At 36.7% G+C, this 10,314-nt stretch overlaps 1 long non-coding RNA gene across 1 annotated transcript; it reads right to left on the bottom strand.

Annotated features, from left to right (window-relative positions):
• Positions 1 to 3,271: 3,271 nt before the first annotated feature.
• LOC143659763 (uncharacterized) lies at positions 3,272 to 9,896 on the bottom strand. Its single transcript, XR_013163706.1, has 4 exons — positions 9,864 to 9,896; positions 9,596 to 9,711; positions 3,553 to 3,612; positions 3,272 to 3,395 (listed from the first exon to the last, which is right to left on the bottom strand). It is a non-coding gene; the product is annotated as an uncharacterized LOC143659763 (long non-coding RNA).
• Positions 9,897 to 10,314: the final 418 nt, after the last annotated feature.

The raw sequence follows: 10,314 nt of genomic DNA, 5'->3' as shown, positions 1-10,314 counted from the left end.
TATGCAATGGTGTCCAGGCCGTCATGGGATTTAGGGGATGAGGGATTGTCCTCTGTACAGCTGAGGGCAGGATACAGAGCAGCATATCATATCCATAACCTATAATGATCACATTCCTAAAGATGAATAACCTATCTTGCTTGGGGCAAGCAGTTCTTCTTCCTACTTACATTTTTACAACCAATATAATTTGAATAGTTTTAACATTAATATCCCTCCCTCTGAATTACTTAGCAAAGTCAGAACCAACTCAACTTGAGAGGATTTTATGTTATCTATCTGATTTACCCCAAAGCTGTCTTGCAAATAAATATTCCAAAGATTCATGCAGTGGGCACGTGGCCTTAAAGAGATTTTCCACTATTTCTCCTGAAAAAGCACTGCAGATAAAGTCGTGGGAGTTTCAAGGAGGAAACTATGACTTCTGTTAGGAAGACTAAGAACGTGGGCAGCACTCACGACTGGCTTCCTGGAGGTGGTAGAACCTGCCCTGCAAGGTTTCTAGGTCCAATTAGTGTTTAATTACCCGCAAAGACAATAGACCATAATGGTGAAGAACTTGCTCTAGAGTCTGACTAAGTTGAATCCTGGGCATGATATTTTCTAGGAAAATGACCTTGGCCAAGTCTCTTTACTTCTCTACATCTCAACTGTAACATGGGACTGAAACATGCAGTCTTTATGGAGTTCCTGTGAGAACCGCATCTAATCAAGCAAGCAAATTATTTAGCACAGTGTCTGGCCCATGACAAGGGCTCTTACTTATTACCCAATATTGCAAAATGCTAAACAGATGCCGAGTGGCAGTGGCAAAATTACCTTAAATCCTGGAATACTTGGGAAGTTTAACATTTACTTTAACAGTATTTTGAAGTTATTGACAGTTTTTCTAAAATATACATAAAAGAGAAACTTTGATAAAGAACTCGGTTTCAAAAACAAGAGCAAAGAGGGAGAATTGTTCCTACCAGACATGAAGACAAAATCAATTTCAAAAAATGATGGATTTAAAAAGCAGCAAACAGACTAGTGGGGGGAAATAATTTAGAGATTCCTAATGAATAGTATAAATAGCTTGAATGCTGGCCCATTTATAAGTGACAACTTAGAATGCATTGGAGATGGTGCTACAAACCAATTTGGAAGGACTAATCATTGACAGATGGTATTGGGAAAACTGGATAACTGTAAAGGAGAAATATAATGTAGAACCCCTTCATCATACCAGTTAGATTAAGGATTTATATCAAAAAAGAAAAAAGTTCCATAAAGCCATGGGTAAAAACATCAAAGAATTATGACCTCAGGGTGGAGAATTTCTTGTTAAATATAACCCAAGTGAATAAACTATAAGGTTTCAAAAAGGTATGGATTTTTTTATATCAAAAGTATAGATTTTCATTTAAAAATTGACATGACAGACAAGTAGACAAAGCTAACAGATGAATCAGATGTTGGGATATAGTACTTGCAATGGCAAAATAAAATCTGACCATAGAAAATTTATAGAATATGCAACTCATTAATATCAAAACTATACTAACAAATCAATAACTAAAAGATGCAAAACTCAGTTGGAAAATGGGGACAGGATATGGAAATAATTTCAGAGCCAGTGAAATCCAAATGACTAACAAGTGCATGAAGGTATGCTAAAGGTAATAATTACTCAGAAAATGTCCAATTAAACAATAATGATGTACTTCTTTACACATCAGATTTTAAAGGATTATAAAGTGGGACAATGTTAAATGTTGATGAGAATGTGGGGAGTCAAGAATCTTCACGTTGTTGCCAGGACTGCAGCCATTTGGAAATATGTATTGGAACAAACTACTCTCATGGTCTATAACTCAGGGATCCCACACTTAGGTATATTCCTGTGTAAGTTAGGAAAGGGATGATTATGATCTGGCAACAAAAACAAAAAACAGTAAACAAAAATGGCATCTACAACAAATGAACACAATCATGAAGACTGAAGACAGCAAAGTTTATCTCTTCTTTTTCAACAGCTTTATTCAGGTATGATTCACATGCAATAAAATTCATCAATATAACATGAACAATCCAAGTGTGTTTTAGTATATTTAGAATTGTACGACCATCACCACTAATTCCATTTTATCACCTTCAAAAGAAATCCTGTATCTGTTAGCTGTTGTATCTCATTCTGCCCCCAACCCCTGCCACCCAAACCCCCAGCCCAGCACAGGGCAAGGACTAATCTACTTTCTGTATCTGTGGATTTGACCAGTCTGGAAATTTCATATAAATAGAATCATGCAATGTGTGGTCTTTAAATTAGTATAATTTTTTCAAGATCCACTCATGTTGTAGCATGCCTAAGTAATTAATTTCTTTCTATTGCTAAATGATGTCCCATTGAATGCACACACCACATTTTAGCTATCATTCATCACTTGATTGGCATTTGAGCTGCCACCAATTTTTGGCTATTATGAATAATGCCATTAACAGCATTTTTTTTTACCAGTTTTTGCAAAGATATATGTTTTCATTTCTTCTAGTTATACACGCAGGATTGGAATTGTGGGGTGATACAGTAACTCTATGTTTAACTTTTTTTTTTTTTTTTTTGGTGCATGGTCTGGGAATCGAACCCAGGTCCCCCACATGAAAGGCGGGCATTCTAACCACTACACTACCCGTGCACCCCTACGTTTAACATTTTGAGGAACTGCCAAAATGTTTCCCAAAGCAGCTTCACCATTTTACATCTCCACCAGCAAAATTTAAGGGTCCCAATTTCCCCACACCCCTTGCCACCAACTGTTACTATCTGCCTTCTTGATTACTGATAACCTTGTGTGCGGCATGTGAAATGTTATCTCATTACGGCTTTGATTTTCATTTCCCTGATGAATAATGATATTGAACCTATTATTTGTGTGTTCATTGGGTATCTGTGTATGTTCTTTTGAGAAATGTTTATTCAAATTATTTGTCATTTTAAAAATTGGGTTCTTTGTCTTTTATTTATTTATTTTTGTGCATGAGCAGGCGCTGGGAATCGAACCCGGGTCTCCGGGCATGGCAGGCAAAAACTCTGGTGGTGTTTTGCCACTGAGCCACCATTGCCCTACCCTCTTTGTCTTTTTATTGTTGAATTATAAGGCTTTTTATATAGTCTGGATTCAAGTCTCTTATCAGTTTTGTAATTCGCAAATCGTTTCCCTCATCAGTGGGCAGTCTTATCCCTGACTCTTGTTTATCTGTCTTCCAAGGGTCAGAAAGGGGTTCTGCTCACTGTATGTGCTCAGGCATCCAGGTTAGTTTATTCTGCTGCTCAATATATGTTTCAAAAAGCTGGAAGAGGTCAAGGCACATCACTTGTCCATGCCAGTTTTCAAGAGCAGGTGGTAGGAAGTCTCCTGCGCCCAGAAAAAGAGAACCAAATGTTTGTGAACAGATAAAATGAGAATGATAATAAACTCAGGAGGGGGTATTGGTGGAGAGGAATATGCACAAATCTATAAGTGATCAGGTAAAAACTGTGCCCAGAATTAAGGTGATGTAGTGGATACATACTATTTAAAGCTATGCAGTCCTCATCTGTGAAGCAGGCATGTACTTCTCCTGGTTATACACCTAGAAAGGTGAATCAGAAATAAATAGGCAAAGTGCAAGTATTTTTAAAATGATAGTGTTCAGTGAGAATCAATAAATAAAATAAGATCTCTGGCTCTGTGCCATCCATGTAAACTTAAAACATTTTCATAGACAAACCAAAATTATTAACTTTAATAAACTCTCATTTTCTTAGTTTTGGATGTAGAGAAAGATTATTCCACATCTGATTTCCTCTATTAATAACCACTTTATTAATATGGTACCTTTATTACATTTAAAGGACCAATATTGATACATTATTATTAACTAACGTTCATATTTTAAGATTTCTTTAGCTTTTTAAATATGTTTTACTGTGAAATATATATATATATATATATAGAAAAGTGACAGATTTCAAAGTACAGTTTAACAAGTAGTTATAGAGCAAATTTCAAAGTATCATATGGGTTACAGTTCCACAATTTCAGGATTTCCTTTAGGCTGTTCTAGTACACTAGAAACTAAAAAGAAATATCTATATAATGATTTAATACTCATAATCATTTGTTAATTCCTAACTTCTCTGTTACAATTCCTCTGTCATCTGATTATTCTCTCAGTCTTCAGGGATATTTGGGCAATGGCCATTCTAACATCTCATGTTGAAAATAGGTATCAGCATTATATGGGGTAGGGGAATGCAACTGATTAATGTTCTTGGAGAGTTACTTCTAAGTTTTAGGACTTATCTGGTGTGGAAACAATCTGGAGGTTTTAAGCTTCTGAAAAATAAACTTAGTAAGTAAAACTTTTATATAGTCTTAGATGGAGCCCTGGGTTTTCTTTAGAGTTTTCAGGAATTCCGTTTGCTGGGGCTTGGCATACTGTAAGATTTCCTTAGCTTTTAGCTAAATGTGCTTTTACAGTTAGATATCATATTTCCTTATGGTCCTCTTGACTCTGAAAACTTCTTAGACTTCTCTTGGTTTATGTGACTGTGCCGATTTGAATCTGTTGTGTACACCAAAAAAAGCCATGCCTTTTGTGCTGGTTTGAAAAGAAGTATGCCCCCTAAGAAAAGCCATGTTTTAATATAAATCCCATTTCATAAAGGTAGAATAATCTCTATTCAAGGCTGTATGTTTGAAACTGTAAATCTCCCTGGATGATGTGATTTAGTCAAGAGTGGTTGTTAAACTGGATTAAGGGACGACATGTCTCCACCCATTTGGGTGGGTCTTGATTGGTTTATTGGAGTCCTATAAAAGAGGAAATATTTTGGAGAATGAGAAATTCAGAGAGAGCAACACTGCAAAGCAGAGAGTCCACCAGCCAGCGACCTTTGGAGATGAAGAAGGAAAACGCCTCCCGGGGATCTTCATGAAGCCAGAAGCCAAGAGACAAAGCTAGCAGATGACGCCGTGTTCACCACATGCCCTTCCAGCTGAGACAAGCCCTGACTGTGTTCGCTATGTGCCGTCGCACTTGAGAGAGAAACCCTGAACTTCACTGGCCTTGTTGAACCAAGGTAACTTTCCCCAGATGCCTTTGATTGGACATTTCTATAGACTTGTTTTAATTGGGACATTTTCTCAGTCTTAGAACTATAAACTAGCAACTCATTAATTTCCCCTTGTTAAAAGCCATTCCATTTCTGGTATATTGCATTCCAGCAGCTAGCAAACTAGAATACCTTTTAATCCTCATTTAATATTGCTGGGTGGAATCTTTTTTATTGTCTCCATGGAGATGTTACCCACCCAATTGTAAGTAGTAACTTTTGATTAGATGATTTCCATGGAGATATGTCTCCACCCATTCAAGGTGCAGTTGCTTACTGGAGACCTTTAAGAGGGGACCATTTTGGAAAAAGTTGGAGAGCCATGAGAGCTAACAGAACTGACAGAGCCCCAGGGAAGCCGTTGAAGAGTCCCTGAGAGAAAGCTAGCAGACATCACTATGTGTCTTTACAGCCGAAAGAGAAACTCTGAACATCATCGGCCTTCTTGAACCAGGGTATCTTTCCCTGGATGCCTTTGATTGGATATTTTTATAACCTTGCTTTAATTTGGACATTTTCATGGCCTTAGAACTGTAAACTTACAGCTTAATAAATTCCGCTTTTTAAAAGCCATTCTGTTTCCGTCATACTGCATTCCAGAAGCTTTTTTCAAAATAAAACAGTGACTTCGATAGCTTTGACTATCACACTGGAATTTGCCTGATGACTTTTTCCTCATGTAATAGATTGAAGTTATGGGTTTGCGGGAGGAAGACCAGAGAAGTATAGTGCTGTTCTCAATACATCACACCAAAGGAACAGACTATTAGCATGATAGTCTCCAAATATTTCTATGTGTAACCATTACTTTTAATGTTAACCTTGATCACTTAGCAGGGCTTTTCCACTGCAAAGTTACTCTACCCTTTCCATGCCGTGCACTTCAGAAAGAAGTCACTGTGGACCCCTCTCAATTAAGACATGAGGAGTTATGTTCCATCATCTTGAGAATGGCATTTGAAACCAAGATCTAGGCACTAGTTATGTGCATTGATACCGGGGTGCTGTTGCTTCTAGGCCCTTTCTGACGACACAGGAAGGAAATGTATGTGTGTACACTAAACCGTGTATATATACATATCTCCAAATACTTCTATACGTAACCGCCTGTGTCTGTATTAAAGCAAAAATGAGTACATATTGATATCTCCAACTCCAATTGATTACCGCACAGATCATTCAAGCCTCCTCCCCTTGTTTATTTGTAAACCCGGATTTCAAGAGTGAGAACCCTGGCTCCCATCATCCACTATTAATTTGATTAATCATTAAATTAGAGTATAACTATATAGCAGTATCAGAATTGTTAACTTGTATCCCACTGGAAACAAACTAATCATATTGAGGACAGTGTTTATGTATAGTTCTTTTGCCTCTAATCACATAGACTCCATTCATTTCTAAAATTACTTAAGTCAACCCTCTTCCACCCAATCACCTCAGAGAAGTTGTTTCATCCTTTTCTAATACTATTAGATTTCTTTGTTACATTCTGCATTGCATAGGGTATGTTATAACCTCCTAAATGACTTTTGTAAAATGTTCAGACATTAACATAAACATCCCTGGGTTTTGAAAAATGCATATTGCATAAGTACCTAATTACACTATTATACAGAATACATTCAGTGCCCTAAAAAATTCAGTGTACATCACATATTCAACTGCCCACAACTCACCCCCCCCAGCCAGAAAACCTCCATTTATACCATCATTATAGTTTTGCTTTCTTTAGAAAGGCATACAGTTGCAAACACACAGTGTATAGGCTTTTGGGACAGACTTCTTTCATTTAGCAAAATGAATTTACGTTTATTTGGTCTTTTCATGTTTTTTTTTAAATTGCAGAATAGCATTCAATTTAATGGATGTACAGCAGTTTACTCATCCACTGAAGAACATCTTGGATGCTTAATTATGAACAAAGCTACTATAAACATTCACGTGCTGGTCTTTGTGAGGACATAAATTCTAAAAAAAACTCAAGTAAATACCTAGGAAAGCACTTGCTGGGTTGTAAGACAAAGCTTAGCGAAGGTATCAAGTTTGTGCCTCTACAGCTTTTTCACAGTATTCCTCTAATATCCTTTTAATGAACATGGGTCAGTAGACATTTTAGATCTTTTACATTTCTGATATAGGAGTTTTTGTCCTTTCTGTTTTCATGGTTAGCCTTGCTAGGGATTTATTAATTTTATTGATCTTTTAAAGAAACAGATTTTGGTTTCATTGATTTTTTTGTTATTTCATCGATTTTTTTTCTGTTGTTTTCCTGTTTTCAGTTTTCAAATTCATAGATTTCTGCTATGACTTTTATTGGTCCCTTTCTTCTATTTTTTTAGGCTTAATTTTTCTCTTCTTATTTTCCTAAGGTAGAAGCTTAGATTACTACTTTTAGATCTTTCTTCTTTTTTACTACATTTATTTAATGTGATACATTTCCCTTTATGCACTCTTTTCACTGAATCCCATGAATTTGGATAAGTTGTATTTTCATTTTTATATTGGACAAAATATTTTTAAATTTCTCTTAAGAACTCGTCTTTGATCTATATGCTATTTAGAAAGCTATTGTTGAACCTCCAATATTTGGAGTTTTCAATTTGTTTTTCAATTATTTCTTATTTAATTCCTTTGTAGTGTGAGATTATGCTTTATAGGATTTATATTCTTTTAATTTTGTTAAGGTGTGTTTTATGGCCCAGAATGTGGTCGATCTTGGTAAATGTTACATATGAACTTAAGAATTGTATCCAGCAGTTGATGAAATATTTTATAAAAGCCAATTAGATCATGATAATTATCTAATACTAATAATGCTGTTTAAGTCAATTATATCCTTATGCCTGCTTGATCTATTCATTACTGAAAAAGTGACATTGAGTTCATCAACATAAGAACAGATCTACCTCTTTCTCTTTCACTTCTATCAAATTTTGTTTCATGTATTTTGACATTCTGTTTTTAAGTGAACACCTGTTTAGGATCATAACTTCTTCTTGGAAAAATGACAAATTTTTCATTGTATAATGCCCCTGTTTAATCATGACAATTTTCCTTTTTTAAGAAGTCTGCTGTTTTTGAAATTTATATATCTACTCTGATTTTCTTTTGATGAGTGTTAGCATGGTATATCTCTCTCCATCTCTTTACTTTTGTTGTTGTTGTTATCTTATTTAAAAATTATCAATGGTGTGATGAAGCCAGAACTAAGTGTAAAAGTCTCTTCTGCAGAGATATGAAATTTCTGCTATTGGGGCAGATTACACAGAAGGTAAAGAAATTTTTTTTCCTTTTTATGACCTCTTATTAAGAACAGACCAATACTCCAAAAAAATAGCATGTTAATAGAGAGGAAAACAAATTCAATTTTACATCAGTATTTGATACTAATAAAACATAAGCTCTTTTAAAAAAATCTTAGGAATAAACCCATCAAAACAGAGCCAGCTTTGGCAAAATTTTAAAATAGTTTCTTTTCAGATTCCCTTTCCATAAGCTTTCTACAACTTTCTATATAGATTCAGGTTTTGTCTTTCACCACCTCACCTGCTTTTGCATTGTAACAAGCAGTCATTTTACTATCAGGACAAAATTATTCTCTTGTTTTCTCTTAATAAACAAAAATATATATCATTACCTTGCATGCTTTGCCTGCCTGCCACTCTTGATCCTGGTAGAATCTCATTCATATGCATAACTTAGAACTTTTAACCAAAACAGCTTCTATTTCAATGTGCTGAACATTTTAGGATTTGAGGGAAATTTCAGTTTCACATTAGTCCTAAGAGGTACCAGATTACATCTTCAATGTGGTCTAGGCCAGTTGTTTATAGTAAAGTTCAAAGCAAAGTCATGGGGAAAATGTCCTAGGCATGGGTTGACATGGTCATTTGGTGATCAGGCATCCAGGGTGGCATCTTGGGCAGTGGGGCAGTCACTTTCCTTGTGGGACTGGGGTTGAAGGTGGGGGTGCGGGTCAGGTAGTGAAGATAAAGGGTAACTTATCCAGCTCAAGGTGGCTCGAACTCTCTGGTGGGGTCTGGGCAAGTGGTTTTCCCTTCAGATATTTTTATCACAGTAACTCATGAGCCTGGAAATAAGTCACACATTCCTCGGAGACAGAGAAAAGTTCATTCCTGTTCCTGCTTACCCCAAGTCCCAGCACCAGAGACAACCATTATCCTCTTTGATCTCAATTTCTCTCTTTTCTCTTCTCTTCTCTTCCTCTTCTCCTTTTCTCCCTCTCACCCTCTCTCTAACTCTTCCTCTCCCTTTCCCTCTTCCTCTCTCCTTTTCTCTCCCTGTCTTTCTCTCTCTCTCTCCCCCATAAACATCTGAGAGTAGGTATATATCATGCTCCCAGTTTAACATTTCCTTTACATTTCCGAAGAACAAAGATATTCATGTATGTGACCTCCTTAAATTTGAGAGATTTAACACTGACGTAAAACTTACTTTCTGATTCCAGTTTCTTCATTTGTCTTTTGAGCCTTTTCTCCTCCATTTTTAGGTCTCATCCAGGATCATCAGTTGCACTGAATTGTCGTGTCTCTTTACTTGCTCCTTTTATTCTAATTTTTGAAACACATATACAACATAGACTTTCCAAATTCAAGTACTTCCAAGCATACTATTCAGTGAGATTAATCACACTCAGAATATTTCACTACCCTCACCACCACCCATTACCAATACTTCCCCACAACAAAAACAGTAGCCCTACACCATTATGCATCAATTCCCTTTTCCACTCTCTTCAGGGCTGCATGTGGTGGCACCATCCAGCCCTATGACCTCTCCATTGAGGAATGGGTTCTCAATGTTGGCCTGTACCAGCAGGATCACCCCATTCAAGGGAAAGGCACCTGGGTCATTAAGAAGTTACAAACATTGTCTAGGAGGCTGGTCAGCAGTGGGGTGCCAAATAGTCCTGGAGCAATGGTCATAAACTGGATGCCCTTGGGAGCCAGATCTCAAGCAATGGGCAGTGTCATGTCCCCTATGCTTCCCTTGGAAGCAGAGTATGCAGCTTGTCTAACCTGTCCCTTGAAGGTAGCACACTGGCTGTGATAATGATGACACCATAATGGCCTCCTTCATCTGGTTCATTCTGGCCCATTTCACCAGCCACCAGGTGAATCACATTGAATGACCTTATAAGATTTACATTGTGA

Source organism: Tamandua tetradactyla, chromosome 2 (assembly GCF_023851605.1).
Source record: "Tamandua tetradactyla isolate mTamTet1 chromosome 2, mTamTet1.pri, whole genome shotgun sequence".
NCBI classification, from domain to species: Eukaryota; Metazoa; Chordata; class Mammalia; order Pilosa; family Myrmecophagidae; genus Tamandua; species Tamandua tetradactyla.
This window is presented reverse-complemented; position numbering and strand designations above follow the sequence as displayed.